Genomic DNA, 19,713 nt, shown 5'->3' with positions numbered 1-19,713 from the left:
TTGCAATACCTCAAGGACCACCTCTCTCCATATGAACCTATCCAGACTCTGGGATCATCTTCTGAGACCCTTCTTTGTGTGCTCCCTCCACGATAGATTTGGAGGCTGGCAACACAATAATTGGCATTTTCAGTGGTGACTCGCTGTGGAATGCTCTCCCTCAGGAGTTTGGCTGGAGTCTTCATTATACATCTTTAGGCACCAGGAGAAAACGTTCTTCTTTAACTAAGCCTTTGGCTGATTGACATCGAAGGGCCTTTTAAAGTGTGTTGTGGAAGGTGGATTTTTGGGTTGTCTTTGTTTTCATTTTCATTTTTATTATGTATTTTGTGTTTTTTATATTGTGATTTTCATGTTCCACCCTGAGAGCTACAAGTATAGGGCGGTATACAAATTTAAATAATAATAAAAATTAATAGATCTCTCATTAACCCCACCCAGCATGGCCAGTGGTCAGGGATGCTGGGAATTCCTACCCAACAATACTCAAAGGGCCACAGATTTCCCAGCCCTACCAGGGAGCATTCTTATTCAAAACAGGGCCACACTTTATAGATGTTGAGCGGGTGTAGGTAGGTTCAGCTGGTTTGTCAGGCAGTGAATCCCATGCCCTGCGGGATAAGCTTCTCTGGCTGTGCAAGAGAGTTACCTCCTGCCTTTTCTGCTGTGGCCTGTTTCAGCAGGCAAGATTGCTGGTTTTGTCTTCCAAAAAGGCCTGAGATGGAAGGTTGCTGACTTAAAAAAAATAAAAAATAAATCAAGGGTGTGTGCCAGTATTATGGAAAGAAGGCAGGCGAGCACATGATATAAGAACACTCCTTTTGAAATATTAAGTACAATTTGTGGCACAGACAGGAGCATTGGCTGTGATGGTTTAGGTCAGGGGTCAGCAAACTTTTTCAGCAGGGGGCCGGTCCACTGTCCCTCAGACCTTGTGGGGGCCCAGACTATAATTTTTGGGGGGGGGGGGGAAGTGAACTAATTCCTATGCCCCACAAATAACCCAGAGATGCATTTTAAATAAAAGCACACATTCTACTCATGTAAAAACACGCTGATTCCCAGACTGTTCGCAGGCCGGATTTAGAAGGCAATTGGGCTGGATCTAGCCCCCAGGCCTTCGTTTGCCTACCCATGGTTTAGGTCACATTTTTAGTGATCTGAGACAGGTTGAGTCAGCGACTTCCGGGGTGGCGCCATTGGCAATGGCAGACTCCCTCTGAATTGGAGGGACTAGCTCTGCACGAAACGGGTCTTTTCCGCTACGGCGAAGCGGGGACCCTCTTAAAAATCACAGGCGGATGAAGCCTGTGACCATGGGACTCGGCGGGCACCCTTAGCGCCCCCCCAACCCGCAAAGGAACCCACTAACGGGCTCCAAAGCGAAGAGGGGGAAGTGGCGCGGTGCTGTGAGTCAACTGCTATTTCCGTGGAGCGAAGCCGCACAGCCGTTGCCGGAGAGCGCTGCCTTTTTCCTGGGACAATTTGGCTTCTAAAATAAGCCCCCGTGAGTACTTAAACTTTGAACAATTGGACTTTAAATAAGGACTTGCGACCAGAAAGGAATTGGACTTAAAAATTTTATTTCAATTTGGTACTGAAACGGGAAGGTCTAAACAGGAAGTCAGCCTTCCGTTTCTTTGTAGACAGAATAAAGCAAAGACAACGTAAACTAGAGCTCAGAAAATCGCTTTTAAAGGATTGGCTTTCATCATTTAAAATTGTTGAACCCCCCTTCGGCAGCAGGAGAAGAAGGGGGATCTTTTCTGGACTGTTTAAACCTGCAGAAGTGAGTTTAAAGTAAAGTAACTTTCCATTGTCCTGACCCTGGAGCGGGGTGTCAGGACTGACGTTTGAAGCTCATTGACCAGAGACAAACGCTTTTGACAGATAGCTAAAAGAAGAGAAACATAGTGATTCCATTGTTTCCTTTCGCACCTTAAAGGAACAAATATTGACAAAATATCTGAAAAAAGGAAACTCTGTTGCTAGACTTGTCTTTAAAAGAAAGATTAAATAGAAGCTTTCCCCCTAGAGGGAGACTGTGAAACTGTAACCAACTCCTGGGAGCTGGCAGCTGTTACAGATTACAATCGTGGGAATAGACATCTGACCTTCAGGACAATGTATTCAGAAGCTCTGTTGTGTGCTTTCTATAAAACAAATGCCCTACTGGAACAGCTACATGAGAAGACGAATTTGATGGCTGATTCGATTAGAAATTTTGAACAGGCAGTGGGAAATTTTGAACAGGCAGTGGGAAAATATGTGGAGCCCACCCAGGAATTAAATCAGGAGTGTGTCCTGACAGAACAGGCCCAACAGGAATATGAACTTTCGGATTTGACAAATGAACTTGGAAAAAGCCAGATTTGGAAAGAAAAAGTTTGGTTTGGTTTGGAAATGGGGGGTTGGATAGACCCTCCTATGCAGGGATGTTTGGACTTTTCAAGTCTGGCAATGGGCCGTGAGATGTTTGGGATTGTGGGGGCTCTTAATTTTGGAGGGATTTTGAAACATGTTTTTAAATACCCCATGGAATTTAGTGTTGATTATGGAAAAGGGGCTGATCTGTCGAGAAGGGTCAAAAATATTGCTAAGCTGGAGTTCCCACGAGTGAAACGAGCAGGAGACAAGGGAAAATACAGTTACAAATATGAAGAAGAGCTGCGGAAGGGACATGGAAGAGACTTAAGGGCCTCGAATATTAGGATACCAGGTTAATGTGTCAGATCGATGGGATAACAAGGACTGACAAAACCCGGGACCAGGAGGAAGGGACGCTGGATGAAGATTGGATTTGTTTTTATTTCTCTTTTTCACTACTAGGACTGTTTTACAAAATTGATGAATGTTAGAAAAATGTTGGAATGAAATTACTTGGCTTTAGTAAAAATGTTTAAAGAATTATGCAAGAATATTATGGTTATGAGAAGTTGTAAAAATAAGATTTAAGTTTTAAGTTTCAAGGTTTTTTATAGTAAGATAAGATTAAAATAGTTTAAGGTAATGTAATGACAGAATATTATGAAATATGGAAAGGATTTGCTGTGACAATTAACAACCAGGATACAAGGAAGGGGAGGAGGAGAAGGTCAAGGAAAGAGGGTAATGATAGTTGAGGAGTTGAGAATAATGGATTTGTTTTTAAATGTTTTTAAATGTTTGTGGTGTATTTTTGTTTTTTGTTTTTCTCTCTTATTTTGAATTTGTATATGTATGGTTGGAAGTGGCTTGTTTTTCTCTTTTTCTACTTTGTTTTTCTTTTGTAACTTTAAAAAAGTTTTTTTCCAATAAATATCATTTAAAAAAAAAAAAGAGACAGGTTGAGTCAATTCCAAATTTGTGGACTTATTAAGAGAGATCAGAGTTCCTCCACCCAAAAAAAATTAATTTACAGTAGGCTTTCTTCTGATGTCAGAATCACAAAATCACCAGTTATGCAAAATGGGAGATCAAGCCCTGTGTTGCTTTGGGTACAATCCTATAGGGAACCTCCTATTGAATGTTCTGGTGGGAATCATAAGTGAGATACCCACGCAGTAGAATTTGCTCCCAGTATCAGCTGCCATGTAGAAGTAGACAAATGTTAAGATAGTTTGCTGTTGTAGAAGATAAGGCTCAGCAAAACAATTCTGGATGTAGATATGTACAGCTTGTAGGCTTTTGCAAACCCAGATATAAACAGATACACACAAGTACAAAGTATCTCTGCTGCTCTAAATAAATTCAGCAATTCAAGACACAACATTGGACTAACAGACAGACTGCAGACTAACAGACTATTTTGCTGACGTGCATTAATCACAGATACAGTTGGGGTACTGGGCTGTTACCATAGCAACCGTCTTGGATGACCTTGCACCTGTGATTAGCTCATTCATGGGATGATTTATGCTCATGAAGGAAATTAACCCTTTCTCGGAGATATGAATGGGGTCGTATCAACTAACATGGACAAGTCACAAAGTCAAAATGTTACAAAAGACGGCAGACTGCCTAAAACCTTTTTTGAAATGACTGACAATATGGATTTGATTGACATTTGGAGGACAAAGAACCCACTAGGAAGAGAGGGAACATTCTTTTCTGAAGCCCAACTGACCTGGACAAGAATCGACCAAATATGGATTTCTAGAGGCCTGGCACCTAAGGTCAGAAAAGTGGAAATCTGCCCAAAGACCTGTTCCGACCATAATGCAGTAAAGATGGATATGACACTACTACCAACTGGATCCTTTAGATGGAAGATGAATGACAATTTGTTCAGAGATCAGGAAATTACCAAGAAGGCCCAAAAAGTTTTGAAGGATTACTTTGAGATAAATATGAATAATATGGTGGAAAAAAGAATAGTCTGGGACGCAAGTAAAGCTGTAATGAGGGGATTCTTGATACAACAGAATGCAGTAAAGAAAAGAACACAAAATGAGAAAAAAGATAAGATCTTGGATAAAATAAAAGAATTAGAGAAGAAATTAAGAGTGAATCCGAAGTCACAGCCAACTCTGAGAGAAATTAAACTTTATCAAACACAATATTCTAAATTGATAAATCAGGAAATTGAATGGAAGGTTAAATTAATGAAACAAAAAACGTTTGAGTCGGCGAATAAATGTGGAAAACTGCTAGCTTGGCAGTTGAAGAGAAGACAAAGATTAAATACTGTTACAAACTTAGAGGCTGATGGAAAAAACATTCAGAATCCAGTGGACATTAGAAAGTGTTTCCAGAGATATTTCAAAAAATTATACACCCAAGGGCCGCAAGACAATGTTGAGATTAAACAATTTTTGGCAAAAAATGGACTATCTAAATTGTCACAAGAAAATAGGACAATCCTGAATTCTAAAATAACACGACAGGAGATTGAACAAGCCATCCAGAACATGCAACTCGGCAAATCTCCAGGACCAGATGGGCTGACCTCCAAGTACTATAAGACATTAAAAGATTATTTGATACAACCCTTGATGGAGGTCAGCAATGAAATTATGGAGGGGAAGAGGGCACCGGAGTCGTGGAAGGAAGCGTTCATCACATTAATACCAAAGTCGGAAGCTGAAAAGACACAACTTAAGAACTACCGTCCCATCTCTCTTTTAAATGTGGATTACAAAATATTTGCAGACATTTTGGCAAATAGATTTAAAAAAGTTTTAAATGAAGTAATTCATAAGGACCAGGCCGGCTTTCTCCCAGGTAGACATCTGTTTGCTAATACAAGGAACATTATTGACATTTTGGAACTTTTGCAAACAGATATAAATACAAAAGCAGTTTTAATTTTTATAGACGCGGAGAAGGCCTTTGACAATATCTCCTGGAAATTTATGATGGGAAATTTAGAAGAGATGGGAGTGGGACGGGGTTTTGAGAATGGGATTGAGGCGATATATTCAGAACAGAAAGCTAAATTGATAGTTAATAATGTGGTTACAGAAGAGTTCAAAATTGAAAAAGGGACACGACAAGGTTGCCCTATTTCCCCTTTGTTATTCATTTCGGTTCTGGAAGTGCTATTGAACATGATTAGAGGGGATCGGTTGGTGGAAGGAATTCAGGTCGGTCAGAAACAATATAAATTAAAAGTTTTCGCAGATGACCTGGTTTTGACCCTGCAGAAGCCAGAGCCCAGTACGAAAAGAGTATTACAACTGATTAATGACTTTGGTCGGGTGGCTGGATTTAAACTAAATAAACAGAAAACTAAGGTTTTGGGGAAAAATTTGACTGATACAGAGTCAGAACGGTTTCAGAATGAGACGGAACTTAATGTGGTTAAAAAAGTAAAATACCTAGGGGTAAACATAACAGCAAAAAATCTAAGTCTATTTAAGGACAATTATGAAAAATGCTGGACAGAAATTAAGAGAGACTTAGATAGTTGGTCAAAATTGAAACTTTCTTTGTTAGGCCGAATTGCTGCTATCAAGATGAATGTATTGCCAAGGATGTTGTTTTTATTTCAAACACTTCAGGTTTTGGACAAAACGGAGTGCTTTCAGAAGTGGCAGAGAGACATTTCTAAGTTTGTCTGGCAGGGCAAAAAGCCCAGAATTAAGTTTAAGATATTAACCGATGCAAAACAAAGAGGGGGCTTTGCCCTGCCAGACTTAAAGTTGTATTATGAAGCCGCAGCGTTCTGCTGGCTAAAAGACTGGCTACTTCTTGAAGACACTGATGTGTTAGATTTGGAAGGGTTTAACAATGCTTTTGGATGGCATGCATATTTATGGTATGACAAGGTTAAAGCAAATAAGGCCTTTAAGAACCATATTGTCAGAAAATCACTGTTTAATGTCTGGACAAAATATAAAGACTTGCTGGAAAATAAAACACCAAGGTGGCTTTCACCTCTGGAAGCTAAGGCCCGAAAAAGACCCAATATGGAGGCTAAATGGCCAAAATATTGGGAAATACTAGAAAAGGATGGAGACAATTGGAAATTGCAGAGTTTGGAGAAAATGAAAGACAAAGTGCGAGATTGGTTACATTACGCTCAGATTAAAGAAGTTTTTAAAAATGATAAGAAACTAGGGTTCCAGGTGGAGAAATCGAAACTAGAAACAGAATTGTTAGAACCAAAGATTAAGGTACTTTCAAGGATGTATAACTTGCTGTTGAAATGGAATACACAAGATGAAACGGTTAAATCGGCTATGATAAGGTGGGCACAGGACATTGGGTATAATATCATGTTTGAGGACTGGGAGAGGTTGTGGAGTAATGGATTGAAATTTACTGCATGTAACGCTCTGAAAGAAAATGTAATGAAAATGATTTATAGATGGTATATGACCCCAGTCAAACTCGCAAAAATTTACCACCTGTCTGATAATAAGTGTTGGAAATGTAAAGAGTGTGAGGGAACGTTCTTCCACCTCTGGTGGACTTGCCCTAAAGTGAAGGCGTTCTGGGAAATGATTTATAATGAATTGAAAAAGGTATTTAAATATACCTTCACTAAGAAACCAGAGGCTTTCCTTTTGGGTATTGTCGGCCAAGGGGTGGCAAAGAAGGACCAGACATTTTTTATGTATGCAACAACAGCAGCAAGGATACTTCTCGCAAAACACTGGAAAACTCAAGATCTACCTACACTGGAAGAATGGCAGATGCAACTGATAGACTACATGGAACTGGCTGAAATGACCGGCAGAATTCGTGACCTGGGAGAAGAGAGGATTGAGGAGGATTGGAAGAAATTTAAGAATTATTTACAAAAGCATTGTAATTTGAGTGAATGCTAAATAAGATGCTAGACTAAAAGAACTGAGCACCACTAAATTTAGAAGTTTTTAAGAAAATAAGTAAGACTGTGAAAATTTAACTCCTTTCGAGAATTATAAGATTATGAAATATAGAAGGGATATAAGAATTTAAATAAGATGATAAATTGCTGACAAAATGGTACAACGATGAAAGTGGGAGCGGGAGATGTGAGGAAGTCCAAAGAAAATGTGAAATTATGTTAAGACAAATGTTATATTGTTTATTATGTTTACTTTTATTGTAAAACCCAATAAATTGCTTTAAAAAAAAAAAAAAAGGAAATTAACCCTTTCTCATGTCCAGTTACTCCAGCATGCTCTACCAAGGGAGGTTCCACCTGTATTCCAGTTGACTGACTACTGCTTCGTAGGGTGCGATCAACTTGTATGCATTGTGTGGTGATCATGTCAAGAGAGTGGTTTTTATTAATAATTTTGTATTTTACTGATGTGGTCATTGGAATGGAATGCTTTATTGTGTTGCATATGGTTGAATTTTTATATGCCTTTATTATTATATTGTAGATTGCCTAGAGATGACCAGTATTAGATGATCAAGGTAAGATAGAGCCATAATTTGGTAGCTACATTTAGTCAACCAACCAACCACTTGATTGTTCTGTCCAAAGACCATGACAGGTTGCATGTAATCTCAATAGTGCCACTACACAATGCAGAGCTTTTGGTGTCTCTGAAAAACAACCATACCCAAATCTCCACCCTCTGTTGGCCCACCCACATGTCTCCCTGATACTTCTTAGAATTCTTCTTTGTTATATTCTGTTGCCCATTCTGCCTGCTCATTGAGAAGAGCCAATGCCTATTGGAAAGCCTTAGTCATGCATATGGGTAAAAAAAGCAGAGGATTAGTTGGGAACATTTGCAGCCCTCCAGAGGTTGTTGGACGCCAACATGGACTCAGGGATGTGGGGAGTTATAGTCCTGCAACATCCCTCATCCCTGATTTAAGACCAAAGGAAAATCAACAGGGTTAAAATAAGGAGAGACTATATCTCAGAGGTGGGGTGCATGCCTTGCAGGCAGAAGATCCCACATTCATTCCCTAGTATCTCCAGTTAAAAGAATCAGATAGTACATATTGGAGAAAGCCTCATGTCTTCTTGAAACCGTAGAGGGACCAGTTTGTATGCCTAATTCATTTACTCTATGATTGCCTATCTTCTGATGATTTAAATGCAAAGAAAGTGCGTGTTCTTTTGGTTAAAGATAAACTAAGGGAGGAACATAATTGCCCAGCCATGTCAGTAGTTGAAAGCTTGCCCCAGAAGCGGCAGTGTGCACATTGGCAGGCTCCATGGTGCCTTAATCTTCACGCACATTCATTGACCCTAGGGATTATGCACCCACTCTCCAGAGCAGAGCAGTGGCCCTCCATAGGTTGCTGAAATACTGCTGACTGGGACTGATGCAGTCCAACAATGTCTGGAGGACCACAGGTTCTCCATTGCTGCTCCATGGGCCCTGTGAACGGGAGCTGGTCCCTGACAAAGGACAATGGGGAAGGATACAACCCCAGTGAAAAAGCACAGAGTTTGCATGCAGAAAGTTTCACATCCAATGCCTAGTGTCTCTAGTTTAAGAAAACCAGGAAGCAGATGATGGAATAATCCATGTCTGCAACCCTGGAGAGCCGCTGCCAGTCAGAGTAGACAATACCGAACTAGGTGGATGATAGGCAGTGCTTCCTGTGTTCTTATTCCTCTCTCACACGCTATGAAAAGAGTATCCTGGGGAACGTGCAGAGTGCATTTCTCCCACTGAGTCCCTGCAGCTGACTCTTCTCCCGTCCTCTCCCACTTACATACAGCTGGAATCAGCTCCTCTGCTATATTGGTTGGAGCATCAACTACCACACCCCTCACCCCCAAATCAAGTGCAAATATATTTCATTAGGAAATAAGTTGACAAGACCTGCTCAAGCGCTGAAAGGAAACCTACCTTAATCCAGATCCTAGTGGCTTCTGCTGAACAAACCCACCTCATAAAAAGAGTGGGGTTGGTGGAACTTGAATTTGTGTGCATATTTCCCTGGCACAAAGGGCAACAGCTGGGCACAGCAGGAGTTTCATTCTCAGACAAATAATCCATCTGACCTGCTTTTTGCTCTCTGTTCTCACTCTTAGAAACCACACTCCGGCTTCGATTCTGCTATAGCAGTGGGTTTGGGGTCACCTGGTGCATCCCTTCAAAGCATTTAAATGACGAAATCAGCAGCCATGCACCCTGGGCTTTTGAAGATTGATAGTGCCAGGTGAGCAATCTTTCCCAGCAATGGGCAATCCACAAGAATGAATGAATGAATGAATGAATCTTTATTTACGTCAGCCATCGGCTATAGCAATAAAACAACAATACAATATACAGTGGTACCTCGGGTTAAGTACTTAATTCGTTCCGGAGGTCTGTTCTTAACCTGAAACTGTTCTTAACCTGAAGCACCACTTTAGCTAATGGGGCCTCCTGCTGCTGCTGTGCCGCTGGAGCCCAATTTCTGTTCTTATCCTGAAGCAAAGTTCTTAACCTGAAGCACTATTTCTGGGTTAGCGGAGTGTGTAACCTGAAGCGTATGTAACCAGAGGTACCACTGCACAAAGAATAGGGATTGGGGTGGTGCTCTGCGTGATTGTGATCCCCCTAATATTCTTAAGAATCCTTTGGAGTGTACGGGCATTCTTTGGCGAACAGGCAAACCAGGTGGAAAGGGTTCGGGGCAGGGGGAATTTGGAAACCAGAGGGACAGACACTCTGTGGAAGAAGCTTATTTATTTGCATCCCACCTAAAGCCTTGATTTAGCATTTTTGCAGCCTGATCCCAAGCACATTTACTAAGACATGAACCCCAGATTTAAAGAGAGTTATTTGCAAGCTGAGTATGCCTATGATTGCAACATTAGCTCTCACAAACGCTCTGTAAAATAGGATAGACTGGCAGTGTTTTGCCCCAAAACCTCCAACAGCCCTGCAAGGGAGGCCAGCTGTGACTTCATAGCTGACAACGGATACTTTTAAGAGAACCCTGAAAACAATAATAATAATTAACTACAAGGCTGACAAAAAAATATTTTCAATATCAGTGCTGGAACATTCACCAATCAATAACATTAATAAATTGACAACCTTAAAAATGTCTGCCCAATTACCGTAACTGGGCAGATTTATTTTAAAACTATAATTAATACTAATGTGGGGTAGGCACCATCTCCGTCACGATGCCTCTTGCATCCTCTAATAACACAGAAAGGACTGCTACTCTGAGCTTTTATATTCTACTGATGCAAATGTTTGCATGTTTAATGGATGACTATCATTCCATCAAAATTTTCCTGCATCGTTACTTAGAAGCAAGCCCGTCTTCGGGGCCTGATCCCAAGCAAGGGTGCCTGATGGTGCGATCTATGCACGTTTACTTGGGCGGTAGGCCTTTTAGGGAAAGTGGGACTTGCTTCAGAGTAAATGCGCACAGAGCCTTACTCTGCAAGGTCTCTTTAAGCGACTGACAGCCTCAACGAGGGTCAAACACACCCTGTCAGAACTAACCCCGCCTCTTATTTCCTTGCATGGGGAGGGAGGGGGCTGTGGAGAGAGAGAGAGCGAGAGAAAGCATGCTGGGGGTGCGCATGCGCACACTTTGCCCCTTCCCCACGCTCCATGTTCTCGTTCTCTCTTGCCCTCTGACTCACGAGCCCAGTCTGGGGAAGGAGGGGGCGTGGCTTCCCCCTCGCCGTCTCGCGCGAGCTGCGGCCGAGAAGGGGGTAAGCGGGAGGGGCGGGGCGAGCGGGACGTTGAGGGAGCGGTGGGCGGGGCGAGCGGAACGTTGTGTATATCGGTCGAATGTCTCAGCGTTCCGAAAGGCCCGGTCGGGCAGCACGTGGGGGGACGACCGAGGAGCCCGCGGCGGGTGGAGGGGCCGGGCGCGGCGGCAGCGCACGGGGGCTTGGCACCGGCACCGGGGGTGGGACGGCCAGGAGGAGACGGAGGAGGGCGAGCATCACCGGGCGGATCGTGAGTAGCGGCTTTAACTGGAGGGTTAAGGCGCCAGTCCTCATGGGGGAGGGCTTCTTTATGATCAAACACGCGCTTTGCTTTTTGTGGGAAGACAGAGCGGCAGTTCGGGGCCTCCGCTGGATTAAACGAACGGTTGCTCCTTCCCAAGTAGCGATTTTTTAATTGCATTTGTTGGGTGTTTTTTGCCGTTTTCTCTCCCCTCCCTCCCGCAACAACTTCCCGACTCGCCCCTGCAGCTGTGCCCCTTTAAGGGTCTTCTGGTCTGCGGCAGTTAGCAGGTGAGAGAGCGCTCAGCTTCGCCGGCCGGCGGCATTTTGCACCGAGAAGCACCAGGAGCAGGCCTCGGTAACCTCTCCTCCTTCGCCTGCTCCGCGTTGGCGTTTCGCCCACCCAGCCCGTGGCACGTGGTTCGGCCCTTCCTCGTTATGGGCCGCTCTCCACCCCACATGCACTCTCCCACCCACCCTAGATTCGTAAAGCGGCGGCTTCTTAGGGGATCCCTTCGCTCGAGCCCAGGCTGGAGATTAACCCTTGTTAAAGCGCGGCTCTTCCGCGGTGCTCTCGCCGACTTTGTCTTGTGCATTAAACAAAAAGAAAGCGTTTTATAGTGTCCTTCGAAATTTCAGAAAAGTTTTGCACCCGTGATTTTGTTGAACGTGGAGCCACTCCTCCTTGGCCCCAGTGCACTGTCATTAGCCTGCCCTTGGGAGCTCCTCTTTGCGGTGTGGCACTGAAATGTGTATCTTCCTTTTCATGTCTCTGTACTAGCATTTCTGCCCCACCTTGGGGGGGGGGGAGATAAGGAGACAAACTGTTCCTTAATTCTCTCCTCTTCTCTGCTCTCTGGGTCCTCCATTCCCCCTTATGAACTTTGAACAGCTAAGCACTATGGCGCTATATCACCTTAAGTAGGAAACCTGGGACCTCTGGTAAGATTCTCCCTCGTTGTTGCAGGTGGTGTTGTGGCTTCTCTGAGCCCTTGGCTTGTGGAAAGTGTTCATGGCTTGGAGGAACAGGTGCTAGGCCTGCCTGGAGTCTGCCAATGAAGACTCACAGGTCTGTGTCACCTCTCTTCTCATCCCGTGAAGATGCCACTGGATTGAGCCTGTGTGATTTGCTCTGGTTGCTGCTTTTAAACTCATAGGCTGAGAAAACATTAGGTGTAGACTCTCTTGTGCACACACACACACACACACAATGCACATGTAGGCAACATGCACACCATACATTTAAAGCATACAGCTTCCTGCAAAGAATCCTGGGAACTGTCGTTTCACCCCTCACAGTTCCTAGTACTCTTAACGAACTGATTGTTTGGGTAAAGCCGTGTGGTTTAAATATACAGTGTGGATATTTCCCTTGTGTTAAGTTCTGGTACAACAGCATGCTGAGCAAAATCTACTTTTCTGGGTAGCTTTGGTCAAGTTGCCTTTTTCTCCACTATATCTGCAGCCGAGGCCTACCTCACAGGGTTGTTGAGTTGCTCTGTGCTTGTAAGGGAAATGTTGTGTTAAACCTAGCATTATTGAGTGGCAGGTGGTGTTTGGTGAAGCAAGAGGCTGCTGTTGGCTGTTAACAAGAGGTTTGCATTGTAGGACTTTCACACAATGGGTGAGAGTTTGGATGGCTGTTGAGTTAGGTTAAGATACTTGTTCAGGTGTGAAACTCATTAGCACCCCCCTGCCAAAAAACAACCAAACCCTCTTATGCTGCAAGGAGTAATATGAGTGTCTTACTGAAACAGTGAGGTCCTCTCTGACCTTTACCCCTCCACCCCAAATACAAGACACAGAGCTGGCTTGGGTGTGTTCTGTGAGTGTTTGGCATTTGTTTCGGCTACATGGACTGTGATAATTCCTCTAGAGTAATTGCCACACCTTGTGTCTGCCTTTTCAATTACTTCATGTGCCTTTGCTTTTACACACATACACAGGCAAACACTTTGACAATTATTGGGAAATAATTTGATTGTAAACACATTTTTTTGTGTGTGTGAAAAATTTCTGGTGTAACGCAACTACATGCTCTTGGCCCTGACGTTATTCCAATGGGAGATGGGGCTCTGGCTCAGTGGGTGGAGCTTCTGTTTTGTGTGTAGAAGGTCTCTGGCTCAGACCCCAGAGGCATCTCTAGCTACAGCCAAGAGAAGCTCCCTTCGTGAATCCCTGGAGTGCTCTGCCAGTCAGTGTACACTATACTGAGGTACATGGGCCCAATGGTCTGACTCAGGAGAAGGCCGTTTTCCGTTTTCCCTAAGCAGGTGAATCACCAATTGGACCGATGTGCTTTTTTGGTACTTTTTAATTTATTGCATTTACATCCCTTCTTTTTCCTCAAGGAGCTCAAGGTGGCCTACATGGTTTCCCCCCTCCTCGTTTAATCCCCACACAACCCTGTGAGGCAGGTTAGGCTGAGAGGTAGTGACCGTCCCCCAGGATCACCCAGTGAGCTTAATGGAGATTTGAACCCAGATCCCCCAGGTTCTGCTCTGACACTGTTAAGTCAGTGCTTCCCAAACTTGGGGTCTCTAGCTGTTTTTGAACTACAATTCCCATCATCTCTGACCACTGGCCCTGCTAACTAAGGACAATGGGAGTTGTAGTCCAAAAACAGCTGGAGACCCAAGTTTGGGAAACACTGCTCTAACCACTAGACTGCAGTTTAATTTGCATTGTGATGCACAAATAGGACACCGGCAGATTTGAGAAGAGGGTGCCTTGTGCCTGAGGACATCTTTTAGGATCTGTTGATCTCTCTGTAGTGGTGACCCTGGCCTTTGCCCTTTGACTGTGCCCTCTGTCACCTTCCTGAGTCTGGCAGATGAGGAGGGAGAAGGAAAATAAGTTTCAATGGGACAAGTTCTCCAGCTTCCCTTGTTTGCTTTCATCCTGTCTGAGGTGAGCAAGTTCCTGGTGCCCGGATCCCCAAGCAAGGCCTATGTAGCAGGCTAGTGAGCTCCCTTGCCTTCTGAGAGGAATTGCCCTACTGGCGCTTCCTGGCGTAAGAGGCTGCTGGAGGTCACCCTCCCTGCACTGCTCTCTCCTTCCCTCCCTGGAGGGGGCTAGTGTTGAATGGTAACTTGAGAAATGTCACTCACTCTTTCCTCCTCCAGTCCCTCCTCCACTGGAGTCGGTCTTCTCCCATTGGCTGCTGGTGATGCCTTCCTCTTGCAAGCGGGGGAATGATTAAGCAAAGTTGGAAGGTTTTTTGGGGGGAATGGAAGGAGTCCAAAAGCCTCACTTTTCTGCTGAAGCAGAGACCTCAGTCCCCCAACGCTTAGGCGGATTCCTGAAGGTACAGCTGTTTTAAATGGAAGCCTTAAAAAAAAAAAATCATTTATGAGTGGCTGCCATTGATATGTGGTAGAGCTAGCCATGTGGTCACATTGAAAGCAAGCGTCCTGGGACCGTTTGGATGGAGGCAGAGGGTGTTATTCTGGAATATTGTGTGTCCTGGGACGGCAACTCCCAAGAGGCAGTGTTGTGTAGTGGTTAGAGTGCTGGACTTGGACCTGGGAGACAAGGGTTCGATTTCTGTCATGGAGCTCACTGGGTAGTCTGGGGACAGTTGCGCTCTCTCTTGCTCGTCCTAACTTACCTCACAGGGTTGTTGTGAGGATAAAACGGAAAGAGGGAGAAGGGTCGGCACCACTTTTGAGTTTATAGGAGAAAAGGTGGGTTATAAATGTAATAATAAGTTATCCCTGATGCTGAGCTGCTGTTTTTACTGTTGTTGCTCCCCATCATATTATTGCTGCGGGGGCACATAGTCTGGTACAGTAGTACCTTGGGTTACAAGCACCTCAAGTTACAAATACTTCAGGTTACGGACTCCGCTCACCCGGAAGTAGTACCTCGGGTTAAGAACTTTACTTCAGAATGAGAACAGAAATTGCGCACTGGCAGCAGCGGGAGGCCCTATTAGCTAAAGTGGTACCTCAGCTTAAGAATGGACTTCCGGAACGAATTAAGTTCGTAACCAAAGGTACCACTGTATTTTTTGTTTGTTTGCAGTAAAACAAAACATCATTTATATCTCTCATTTCAGGATACAAATTCTTCTAATGCGCATAAAGCTACAATGATAATCATGATGACCATGTTGAAATATTGCAATTAATCAGTATCTGTCCCTGTTGGGTCGCGGGTGGCGCTGTGGGTAAAACCTCAGCACCTAGGACTTGCCGATCGTCAGGTCGGTAGTTCGAATCCCCGTGGCGGGGTGCACTCCCGTTGCTCGGTCCCAGCACCTGCCAACCTAGCAGTTCGAAAGCACCCTCAGGTGCAAGTAGATAAATAGGGACCGCTTACTAGCGGGAAGGTAAACGGCGTTTCCCTGTGCTGCGCTGGCTCGCCAGATGCAGCTTGTCACGCTGGCCATGTGACCCGGAAGTGTCTTCGGACAGCGCTGGCCCCCGGCCTCTTAAGCGAGATGGGCGCGCAACCCCAGAGTTGGACACGACTGGCCCGTACGGGCAGGGGTACCTTTACCTTTACCTTGTCCCTGTTGGGTAGTTGGCTGTAGATGATCTTTGGAGGGGTAGGAACAGTCCACTTTGAACAGGAGCGCAGGTACAGCCATGGACGGCTCTCTTTTCCCTCCCCCCAAAATGGCCTAACCATCCTTTGTAAAGCAACTGGGCATTGTGGACTCTTGTAGCAATGAGTTCCGTAGGCTAATTGTGTGTCACGTGACGAAATGTCGCTGAGTAATGCCGCTCCCAGATGTAGGGCAGAGGTCTTTCAGTATTGGTCCCATCACCTGGCATTCAGAGGTATGCTCAATAGGAGTTGGAGAAATTTCCCCCCTCTTGGTTGTTGCTGAACTGTAACTCCTGTCAGCGCCAGCAAGCATGGCCAATGGCCAGGGGTGGTGGGAGGCGTAGTTCAGCAAAATCTGAAGGGCCACAGGTTCCCCACACCTGCTGTATAAATAAATAGCCATCCTGCTAGCTCCCAATAGTGTTACCCTCTGTGAATACCTTTAATCCCCATTTGGTGCCATCTGAGTTGGTGGCTGCGCCTGCATCTTGTGGGAAGAGGTTCCACAGTTTCACTCTGCTGTGAAAAAGTGCTTCCTCATTGTCCATCCCAAATCTCTTACTGGGTGGCCCCTAGAGGGTTCTAGTATTAGGAGACAGGGAGGAATAACTTTCAGCCCTATTATAGGGGGCTACATTAGTGCTGTAGCATGCTGAGTGCTCTGGGTAAGGAAATATGAATGCATTTCGGCAGGTTTTAGGGATTTGTCCTTTAGCAGATTCCTAGACTGTCTTAAAAGTTGCCCAATGCCGTCTTAAGCATTGCAGCCTTAAATACTGCTCAGATACCATTCCCTGAGGCAGTGGTGTCTTAACAGGCTGTGTTGTCTTTGGCCTGCTTTGCTGCTTATTCATTACCCAAAGCGACTTATAGTGATCCAAACATTAAAACCGAGTATAAAAAACCCCAGAACAAACCTAAAAACACATCCATACACTTAGAAAAAGGCAAGTCGTAACACATCCCACTCCAGAGGCCACAGATACCTAAAAATTCTCCCAAGTTAAGGTGAAAAGAAATATTTTTGCCTGGTGCCTAAACCTAAAAAATAGGTAATGATGGCACCAGGGGTGCCTCACCTAAGACAGCATCTCGTAAGTGGGGAGCCACCACTGAAAAGGCCTCGTGCTGCCCCTCAATACTTGCTAGGAAGAAGTCATTTTTTAAAAATAAAGCATGTTTTTTTGTTTTTTTTAATCCAGCTGCTGAAATTAGAAACCCTACCGAAAGAAAGCTAAATATAAAAATACGGCACAGTTCGTAGACCAGGAGTAGGAAACCTATACTAGACTCCAACTTCCATCATACCTTGCTGGCTGGGGCTGATAGAAGCTGGAGTCCATCAGCAACTGGAGGGAAGCAGGTCCCGTCCCCCCCCATTCTTGGATAATGACTGGACGATTTTGTATTTTGGCAAGTCAGCACTGGGAAGGAGTTCCACACTTGACAGGCAATGATTCCAGTGTTGACTTGGTGCGTACTTAAAGAAGGTACACTTCTTCAATGTTGTGTGACTATAGCAACACGCAGAGGTGGCCTTTGATTAAAGTGCGTCTCACCTGAGAGGTCATAACTGGCACACAGGAATTACATTTTTAAAAATGACTTTTGTCCTGCCCTTTCTCCTTGACACTTGAAATGGGGCACATGGCTCCCGCCCTCCCCATTTGTCTTTCCAATACACTGAGAAAGAGGCTGGGTGTGTACATTTAAAGCCCGTGACTTACCCTCACACCAAATGATTCTGGGAACCGTAGTTTGTTAAGGGTGCTGGGAACTGTAGTACCACCTCTCACAAAGCTACAGTTCCCAGCACCCAGTTCTTTGAGGGGGCGAGTCATGTGCTTTAAATCTGTGGTGTGCATGCAGCCGTAGGGAGTTGCCCAAAGGCCAGTTGGTGGGTATCATGGCTTGTTCTCCACATTCCTGTCCTAACACTTGGATTAGTGCAGACCTCAGACACTAAAACTGAAGTCGCCTCCTGTGCTTTCAGCTCACAAGGTGTTTGGTGATTCAAAGCGTTTGGTCAATTCTCCACCTGGAGAGGGTTGTGTTCTGCTTCAAAGTCCGTAGGTGGGAGACCTTCAAGGATTTTTCTTCTCTTTTTTTCGTGATGCAGACAATAATTGCAGCTTGCTGAACAGAATCATAAAATCAGAGTTGGAAGAGACCTCCCAGGGTCATCTAGTCCAACCTCCTGCAATGCAGGAATCTTTCTGCTCAACGTGGGGCTCAAACCTGCAACCTTAAGACCAAGAGTCTTTTGCTCTACTGACTGAGCTATATTGTTGCTTTTAATGTCTGCATCCCTCTCTGCCTTAAACGCTCATTGTTCCCATTTTAAAGATTGTTCTTTATTAAATTGTTATACCACCCTTCACCCGAAGATTGCAACATAAAAGTACAAAATGAAGACGTAAAATGCATAATAAATGAAAACAAACCATTAACCGCCTTCCCACTGTCACATTTAAAAGACCAGAGAATGGTAATTAGCCAAATAAAAGGCACTGAGGACAAAATATAGCCATTTGGTTGCAGGGCAGGCAGCTTAAGTGCTCTGGGACCCAACCTGCAGTATTCCTTTAATGCAATATTGGGCTGCGGCCATGGCTTCCCTTAGTGAATCTGGGAACTGTAGTTTGTGAAGGGTGCTGAGGGTTTCTAGGGAGAGCCCTGTTCCCTTCACAGAGCTACAATTCCCAGAGTTCCCTGGAAGGAGGCATTGATTGTTAAACCATCATCTGAAGCCCTCAGTTGTTCCCGAGCCTCTGAAGTCAGAATCCCTGCTGCCCCAAAGCAGTTGGCTGTGGCTCAAGTCTTGCAGCAGCCCTATGTGATGTCAGAGCAGCCAGACTAATCAAAGCTGTGAAGTTTAGGCCTTCTGTTGGCTCAGAGGAACCTGTAACAGCACCTGTTGCCCATCACACTTGATTAGTTCGTGATCTCTCTCTCTCTCTCTCTCTCTCTCTCTCTCTCTCTCTCCCTCTCTCCCTCTCAACACTTTGCATTCAGTGACCTTGGTTCACCCAGAAGCCGAGACTTCTAACTGCCCCAGGGATAGGTTCTGTGTAGCTCAGAAGCCTGTAGAGTCTTGCATCCAAAATAAATTGATCCCATAAGAGTTCCCCTTTAGCTGATTTTTGTTGCTTTGACTCTCTCTCCCCCCTCCCCCCTTGCAAATCTGCAACTTGACTAGTGGTAGCAAAGGGAAAGCGTGCCCCTCCCTCCTCATAAACATAAAAAAACCGGAGTGAAAGAACTTCAAAGCTGAGAGGGGTGTGTCTGATAGAGCAGCTCTGCCTAGTCTGGAATTGCTTTAATGATGCGCTTGCTCTCCGTAGGAAGAGGGGAAAGTTTTTAGTTTGCTATCTGTGTTTGAACTAAGTCCTTGGCTGAGTTGTTACGTGTGTAACGTCGTGTTTAAATTTTTGTTTTGTTTTTGAAAGATAAATCCTGTACTAAGTTACCGTATTTTTCGCTCTATAACACGCACCCGACCATAACACGCACGTAGTTTTTAGAGGAGGAAAATCCGTAGGCATGCCACCTTTAGGCGTTCCCTCCATAACACGCACAGACATTTCCCTTTACTTTCTAGGAGGAAAAAAGTGAGTGTTATGGTGCAAAAAATACGGGAATTGAGTGAGCAGCGAATCTGGATTCTCTGCAGTGCAGTAAATGGGCAGACTTCTCATAGATCTCTCACTTGACGCCTTCTGCTGGTTGATAACAAGGAGCTTTTGTGGGGTGTGGAACCCCAGTCTCTGACTCAAGGGTGTGTTTGCAATAAGTTTGAGGGTGTGACACAAAAGGCCCTGGGTGCCATAAACATTATATCTACCCTACCTGACTTGCTGGGGTCTTATCTC

The 19,713-nt window shown here is 44.6% G+C and overlaps 1 protein-coding gene across 4 annotated transcripts in view; it reads left to right on the top strand.

The window, feature by feature from the left end:
• The first annotated feature begins 7,563 nt into the window (after positions 1–7,563).
• The window catches only part of AKAP1 (A-kinase anchoring protein 1), a 42,416-nt gene continuing 30,266 nt past the window's right edge, over positions 7,564–19,713 (top strand). The window contains exons 1-2 of one of the 4 annotated variants that reach the window (XM_080982885.1): positions 7,564–7,833; positions 9,419–9,546. The gene's annotated coding sequence lies outside the window, so the exon portion shown is untranslated. Of the gene's footprint in view, positions 7,834–9,418; positions 9,547–11,132; positions 11,298–12,254; positions 12,357–14,464; positions 14,595–19,713 lie in introns of those variants that run through there. The other 3 variants (XM_080982884.1, XM_080982883.1, XM_080982886.1) reach the window with 3 other exon arrangements.

The sequence above is a fragment of the Podarcis pityusensis genome, assembly GCF_964106645.2.
Source record: "Podarcis pityusensis genome assembly, chromosome: 15".
In the NCBI taxonomy this organism is placed as follows: domain Eukaryota; kingdom Metazoa; phylum Chordata; class Lepidosauria; order Squamata; family Lacertidae; genus Podarcis; species Podarcis pityusensis.
The sequence above is the reverse complement of the archived record's forward strand: the minus strand, read 5'-3'. Positions and strand labels throughout refer to the sequence as shown.